Here is an 8,155-nt window from a genome sequence, read left to right as displayed (position 1 = left end):
CATTTTCAAAACCAAATAAATATTGTCAGCCTTACAAGCGTTACCGCGCTTCCTGCTCGGCGTCGAGATTATTCTTGATGGAGAATACCGTTGTCATGGAAACAAAGTTCGAAGCATTAAACCATTTGATCGGGCCGCTCCAGGCTCCATTCCGCTTCCTATTCACAGCCACACACACACACACACAAATAACACTTTCTTCACAAAAACCCTTTCTAATAGATCTCTTTTTGCTCTGGAGGGACTCTCCACAGCATATTAATCAATTTAATTGAAATAGTTGATTACATCACTTCACGCCTCATCCTGGTTTTAAGGAAGTGTGCACGCGGAGAGTATTAAAGGCTGACGCACTGAATGCGCGCTCTTGTGCTAAAGGGCATTAGCGCCAATGACACGAAGAAGTGTGTGACTCACACCTTTTAAAAATTAAAGTCGACGTGCTTTAATATCACAAAACACCAATATGTCAAGCTCGACACGGTGACTTCAGAAATGATGTCGTAGCTTATGATGTAAATAAACCAGAAATAAAAACGGCAAAGCTAGAATTTTAAATTCCCATCATTTCGCTCCAGGTGGAAAACTTTTACTCATTTATTTTTTTACAGAAAGTCTTGCATATTTGGACATTTCTAATAGAGCGATTTTTCAGAAACTGCCTGCAAAATGAAGTTGCGCTCCTTCGCTGTCATTCGTGGAGGACGAGCCGCCGCTTTATTAACCTGTAAGGAACCCGATGTAACGGGCCGGCTGCTACCGGCGACATAAGCCCTCGCCTGCCGCGTCTTAATCCAGTCAGAAATAGACTGCGTTTGATGTTTTAACCGGAAACAATGAAATGCCAAGGAAATTCTGCAGCATGGATCAATGTCTGTTGAAATATGGCCTCTTGACAGGATGTGGGTGGGTGATTTGGTTGTTCCGTTAGATTTATGAAGAAACATGTAATTATTTCAAGCGATGCGGTAATTGTGATATGATTTGTGTTATAAGACAGACTGGTTATTAAAAGGAAGAAAAAAAGAGCTTCAAATGGAAAGCTGTACTTTTTTTTTTTTTCTTTCTTTGTTCCCTCCTCGGGGATAAACCGCCTCGACGTCGAGTGTTTTAGTCGGAACGAATGGCGATGGAGTCGTTCTTCTGCTCCCTGGAAAAAAAAAAAAAGAGTCAAGGTGACCTTCATCTGGATTCCAAAAGGTTTACAATGTCTCCAGCTATGATTCAAAATGAGAGGGACCAGAAGACCTCAAGTGAGTAAAAAAGTGAGTGGTTTTAGCGCTCGATGATTTGGAGGCTTTTACAATGCTTGCTAAAATGGGCTTTTAGCAAAGTTACGTTCATTCGGCCATTATTTATCACATTTATCCGGCAGTCGTTCCTCCGGTGTTTGACCGCAGGGCAGCATAGAGATGTGCAACCGTGCACTCCCTCGTTCACATGTCGAGTTACATTCGCTTGGAATTTAAGGCAGGTATTTTATGTGGTTTTTCAATATTTCGGAAGTGGAAATAATTCGTATTTCATCCAGTTTAATTAAAAAAAAAACAAAAAAAAAAAGGCGGCTGGGTGGGTCTGTATTTGCCACAAGCGCAAAATAGCCAACGACGCGATCGTCTCGAAAGGACAAAAAAAAAAGACAAAATGGTCTTGCAGAAAATAAAATGTCAGGGGGAAGAAAAAAATGAAAAAAAAATAAAAAAAATTACATATTAGACTCTACTGGAGAGTGAAATGTAAAGGAATAAAATCCAATGAATAAATGGATAAATAAACAAACAAAGAAAAAATGATGAATAATGAAATGTAATAAATAAATCTACCCAATGATAATTAATATTAAACAGGATAATGGACGGTTGGAGCAGCATATCTACTGAATGACAGAAGGATACGCTTGTATTTGCCACAAGAGCAAAATAGCCAACGATGCGAATGTTTCGAAAGGACAAAAAAAAAAGATAAAATGGTCTTGCAGAAGATAAAATGTCAGTTGGAAGAAAAAAAATGAAAAAAAAAAAAAAATTACACATTAGACTCTACTGGAGAGTGAAATGTAAAGGAATAAAATCCAATGAATAAATGGATAAATAAACAAACAAAGAAAAAATGATGAATAATGAAATGTAATAAATAAATCTACCCAATGATAATTAATATTAAACAGGATAATGGACGGTTGGAGCAGCATATCTACTGAATGACAGAAGGATACGCAGAAGAAACCCGAGCTCCGTCGCTGTCAGAGGCTGTCAAATGGCCTTTGGTGAGATAAAAAGAGCTGCAAGCGCACAGTTTCAGCACTTATATCGTCTGAGCACTTTCAAGCACAAAGACAATTCCAGCAAGGGTGCATCGCAGTGCACTCCACGACCTGCTGCTTTCCAACTCCAAACCAGTTTACGCCCTGCACGTTAAAACATCACTGGGAATAACTGGGCAGAAAAAATATCCCCCAAAAATCTGCCGTAAGCGTAAGTGACATCGGTGAAAATCTGCGTTTAAAAAAAATGCAAAGGGAAATAAATGCGAATAGTGCGAAATCACATCGGGTGGTTTTCGCGATCATCGGACCTCGACGGTGGAACACACTCATCGAGCGCATCGGGTGTGTTAAATAGGGATTGGAATAAAATCAGGGACGACGGAGGAGGTGATGAAGGGAATAAAGTTTTTTGTGATTCTTATAGACAGCTAAAATTCAAAGAATTTTGGGGAGAATCTGACCTGAAAGTGGTGACAATGCAGCTCGTTGGAAGGAGAAGCTGCTTCTGCAGGGATTCACAAAGTCCTGCTGGCCGGTGTGTGTTACTGCAACAAAACAGGTGACGATCACAACGCTCCTTCCAGAAGGTTCACCACCCTGCAGGGTGTGGTTTATACACAGGAACAAAATAATTATAAACCATTTTCCTTTCATTCACTTCACAACATTTCTTGCATTCGTCTGGAAAAAAAAAAGAGCTTTTTGATTCACATATTAAGAAAATCATGTGATGATATAATCCGATACATGACTTATAACACGGACAGGTAGCCGGCGTTCACATCTTATACATCTATTTACCGGAACCGCAGGGATGACTTGCAGGAACATCTTTGTTGTGCCGAAGCGAGTTATTGGCCGGTAGTTGGATGAAATTGTAGCCTTCTGGGGATCCTTTATTATCGGGCCTGTCCGTCCCGGTGTTAACAACTCTGGGTGGCTACCATCCATCAGCGGTTGGCTCCGATGTGCTGCCAGTGCACTTGTTACTCTTGTTATTGGTTCTACTCAACAAAAAAAAAAAAAAGAATGCAGCAAGGTATGGTTAAATACGTCGCATTCTTTTATTTATTTTCTGCTGTGCATGGGAGCGCTGGGCAAAAGAGCATTTGGATCCATAAATGTCTGAAGAATGATTGCCTCGACAGATATCCTGGAACGGCTTTTGATAATTCAGGATGACTTGCGGAGAATTAAAAAGAGGCTCTTAGGACGCGAGGAAAAGGAGACACATGTTTCACTATGATATGATATCAACAGCTATTTTGAATTTTTTTTTTTTTTTTATTATTTAGACAAAGCTTATCTTTTAACGCGACCAAAGGAAAAATGACTATCGATGAATCTGTGATCATTGGATATTTAATACAATGGAGCTTTGTTATATGTAGATGAAAACCGGGTCCTTTTGCATAATTAGAAAAAAAAAATAACCAGAATTTAATACCGTGAGTTTGTCTGCGGCACATTTCTGCCTGAGCCGATGCAGCCATCTGTTATCCACCGATGCGCCCGAAAGCCGGCAGGATTTTTATAATGCGCATTTTCTTTCACATCTATATAAGAAAAAGAATTGTTTTTTAATTTTTTTTTTTTTAAATTAATTATTTTTGGAATTATTCCCACAAATGTGACTCCTTGGCCAGAAGGCCGGCGTTAAAGTTTATCCAGTTAATTATTTCTTTAATGGTCAACTTTTGACAATCACTAATTATGGGCTTGTTGAGAACTTAACATTTTTTTTTTTTTTCGACGCATTCAAAAATGATTTTTCAAGGCCACGGATAAAAGATTAGGTGATACAGAAATGCATACCTAATTAAAATTTGGCAATAAATCCGAGCGTTCATTAAACGTCACCCTCGATCATCATAATTCACCCACAATTAATACCAAAACTGGATAAAAAGAAGTTCAGTACAAACTTCAGCGATGTATTTTAGGAAATTGGTCAGATGGGTGATGTCATGAGGTTTGGGGATTTTTTTTTTTTTTTTTTTTTCCCTTAATGAGAATCTACAGGGAAATATCTTCTCTTTAAAAAAAAAAAAAAAATCTCAGCTGCCTCCCCAGAAAGTTCACGTCACTTAATTCCTTACGGATCTTTTTTGCAAGCCCTCATTTGCATTTTTATTTATTAAGCAATGTGAAATAACACTTCGTTTTATATTAAGTCAGTGAAAAATGGCCATTACATTTAAGAATCTAGAAAGAGGGGAATATTAGGACACCATTTTGGCTTCTTTTAATCTTTGATATTTGGAACAAAATCAGAATAAAATGGAAAAAAAAGCCATCTATTTAGGAATATTGAATCCACTGTATTATCGTTTCTATTCTTTTCTCTCATCCGCCTGCCTTCAACTTGTTTTGGCTTTATAAAGTATTAAAAAAAAAAAACATAAACATTGAGCCATAACCTTTTTGCCCATTATCCTTCCTCAGGATCCAACACATAAAAAAATGAATAAATAACTGGTCTTTCTGGTCAGGCGAACATATTATTAAATGGGTTTTAAAGCTCTAAATTGATATATGTTTTATAACAATTTAGAAAACTATATACGGTGTAAATATATCACCAATTTGCATCACAAGTAAGACTGTATAGGAACGGAAGTGATGCGGTTTGACCTGCAGATAACTTGGCACGTGAGACGGAAGATATATGTTTAGAATATATGAAATAAAGAAATGCCCCCAGGCTTTTACACACTTTAAATAAGTAGTATTTTCCCTTTGCTAATTAAGCAACCGTGAGGTTGGTTTGCAAGACTTGATTGATTCTCAGTTGTCAGCCAGAAGGGCTTCACCGTGAAGTCGCAGAGAAGCCAGTTAAAGCCAGCAAATCACAGAAAAGGTCACTAAGTAAGAAATGAACGATTATGGCTTCCCGTTAAAAGTACATATCGTGACGTTAGAATTGGAAAATAAAAAAAAAAAAAAAAAAGAGGTTGTTTCCATTTGAGGTGTTGCTTGGTTGTATGGGGGGGAGAATGTTTGAGGTATATTTCAGAAATATAAAAAAATCTGTTTTAAAAAAAAATCGAAACTAGATTAGCTTAAACTTGTCACTTTCATTTAAATAAATTCCACATTTTTTAAATAGTTATTAGCACATAACTATATCAATACATCAATCGATATTAATGATGATGATGATAAACATTTTCATGTTTCTTTTATAACATAAACCCTTGCATTTTAAAAAAAGTTTTAATCAAAGCTGTGTTTTTCCCAGTTTTACATGAATTTGCACTCTTTAGAAGTCACTACCATTTCACACAGTGAATTAAAATGATCACAAAATTATACTCTCAGACAGATACCTGATGTTTTAGAGTTATATGCGATATAAAAACAAAATTATCGCACAGACAGCCCTCCGGCTCTATCCATTCGGATGGGTTTCGTCGCCGTAAAGCCCAAAATAATGCCATAAACACAGGCGTTTTTGCAGAAACGCAGATACATTTAACCTTCCTCTTGTGTTCGGGTCGCCACCGACCCGTTTTAGTTTTTAAATGCATAAAATAATCACTTAAATTTTTTTTATTGCATCAAGGCTTCTTGACTTTGTCGGGAACCTTGATTTGAACAAAATTCATCAAAAAACATTTTTTTTCACTGCATTATAAAATGCTCCAGTTGAAATGATGTCCTTTGTAGTGTTAGGGTCAGTTTCAACCCGGGTATAAAAATAAGATTACAAAGCAATAATTAGAGCCAAAATTTAAATCTTAAATGCATTGTCAGCCAACACGATGACAACCAACTCCTCCCCCACTCATGTGAGCTTCTGGGGATGCTCATTTGTCCAGGATTGCTGCAAAAAAAACAAAAATGCGCATGTCCAGACACGTCAGACACGTATTTATATTATTCTCTTGAGGTTAATTTTTCTTTTTTTTTATTGAAATCGAGAGGTTATACTAATAATAAAAAGGCCCAGAGAACCACAACAAAAATTTTTAAACCCAATATTTTCATGGATAAGGAAGCCTAACGAGGTAACCAAGAGATGAGAAAAAGAACTGGAATTCAAGTTTTTATTTTTAGTGTATTTTAAAGCTGATTTAAGACACGGGTCGAAACCGACCCGTTAACACCGGGGATGCTACCAGAAAGCTAACACAGGAGGAAGGTTAAATGCGGGCACTTAGATGATCGAAAACCGGATGATGAGAGGGATCGAGAGGACAAATAAAACTGTAACAGGATAATTTGATTAAAAAAAAAAAAAAAAAAAAAAAAAAAAAAAAAGCAGCGCCGACTGAGAAAATATCTTAACCGCGTGGAAAAGGCGGGAAGGCGCTGCTTTAGTGACACAGGCTTTTACGCGATATTTCTTCCGCATCGTTCTGTGGATTCTTTTTATCAGCTTCCATCTTCATTCCAGCCCACAGCAACCACTGGATACAAAAAGAAAAATAAAATAAAAAAAAAATGATTTCAGCCCTGTTATTAGCAAGATCTTTCGGTGACAGCTTGACATCAGAATCATGTGTATAAATACACCTTTCAAAAAAACGCCGCTGGATGAACACGCTGCACTTAAGGCTCCATCTCAAACCGGGTTCAGGTGATCGCGAGCGAGGAGCCGATGATTTGCTCTCAAACTGGAAGGTTTTATTTTTTTTCCAAACACAAGTCATAATGAAACAAAAATTCCAAGGTGGCAGCTTCGCTCCAGGAACGCCGGCAAGTGACAGATCTAAAGCGGCGACCGCGTCGGTGTGGAAACCGCAGTTGTTTCGGTTTCGGTCGATGCGACGCAGAGGTCGACGTGTCAGCTGTTTCCGGGTAAAATTCATACCTGATGCTTTTATCGCCCCGCGGTTCGGCTTTGCTCTGTTCGGTTTCGAAAAAATTAATCACGATTTTCTCCATTAAGGGCGAAGTACTTCATCACCCGCTATTTCTTCAACCATATGCCAGCAGCTGTGAAATAAATGATAATGCTGCACTCTGATGACTCTGCATTCCTGGTATTTGGGAAGGGAGCCATTTCGAGACGGAACATTTTAAGTCGTGAATTTGATGCGCGACGGGCTTCTGACTCATTTTGGTAAAACTGAGTCAATTCTGTTAGGAAATAAGAATATGCCGTCAAAAACAAATAAGCTGGAAGTTTCTTGTAATGGGGACGAAATTGTCTTTTTCAGTCGAGTGCCTCATATTCGGGAAATATAATGGAAGAGTCGCTCCCCTTTACTGCTGATAAAATATGATCTAAATGTGCCAACAAACCAAAGTATCATTGTATTTTTTTCCCCCTTTTTTTTTTTTTTTTTTTTCCAGAAAAAGACTTTCCGAATTTTCTTTTAAACAACTCGGAAAAGCGCCACACTTGATAAAGTATCATTTAGACCATGCATCTCTTACTCGGCGCGGTGCGTCGACACCTACATTTAGGAATAAACCGCCGGTGATGCAAAGTAATATTATCCGGCGCTTATTAAACGTGTTCCCTCAGATGCATGTAACCGGTGATAAATTCAAAAACGTTGCCCTGCTGGCAGCATCGCCCGGGGCTGCGAGCAGAGCCGCTGCACAGATACTATTATCTAGACGTGTTTTTCACTGCACTCCTGGCTTGCAGGGGCTCAGAGAACAGACGGTATGACTTTCCGTGACCAGGTTAACATATTTAAAATAAAATGTGACCACGGGTTCAATGATACATTGGAATTAACCTTATGTTTTACGTGTAATTTATTCTTAAATTTCGGTGACTGAGGGTTTTGATTAATCAAAAGTCATGTTTTGTGATTATTTGCCAATTTTTTTTTTTTTTAATTATATCCATCGATTCCCTGTATTCTTTTATTTTTGGCCTAATTTCCCACTCGTATAATCAATTTGTCAGTCATCTTTCTATCTATCCAG

At 37.9% G+C, this 8,155-nt stretch overlaps 1 long non-coding RNA gene across 1 annotated transcript; it reads right to left on the bottom strand.

Annotated features, from left to right (window-relative positions):
* Positions 1-1,018: 1,018 nt before the first annotated feature.
* On the bottom strand, positions 1,019-4,508 carry LOC147220536 (uncharacterized). The gene is made up of 3 exons (XR_015108049.1): positions 3,068-4,508; positions 2,728-2,863; positions 1,019-1,150 (listed from the first exon to the last, which is right to left on the bottom strand). It is a non-coding gene; the product is annotated as an uncharacterized LOC147220536 (long non-coding RNA).
* Between the last annotated feature and the right edge of the window lie 3,647 nt (positions 4,509-8,155).

This window comes from Fistularia commersonii, chromosome 24, assembly GCF_037954325.1.
Source record: "Fistularia commersonii isolate RoL2024-O1a breed Wild chromosome 24, RoL_Fcom_v1.0, whole genome shotgun sequence".
Classification (NCBI taxonomy): domain Eukaryota; kingdom Metazoa; phylum Chordata; class Actinopteri; order Syngnathiformes; family Fistulariidae; genus Fistularia; species Fistularia commersonii.
This window is presented reverse-complemented; position numbering and strand designations above follow the sequence as displayed.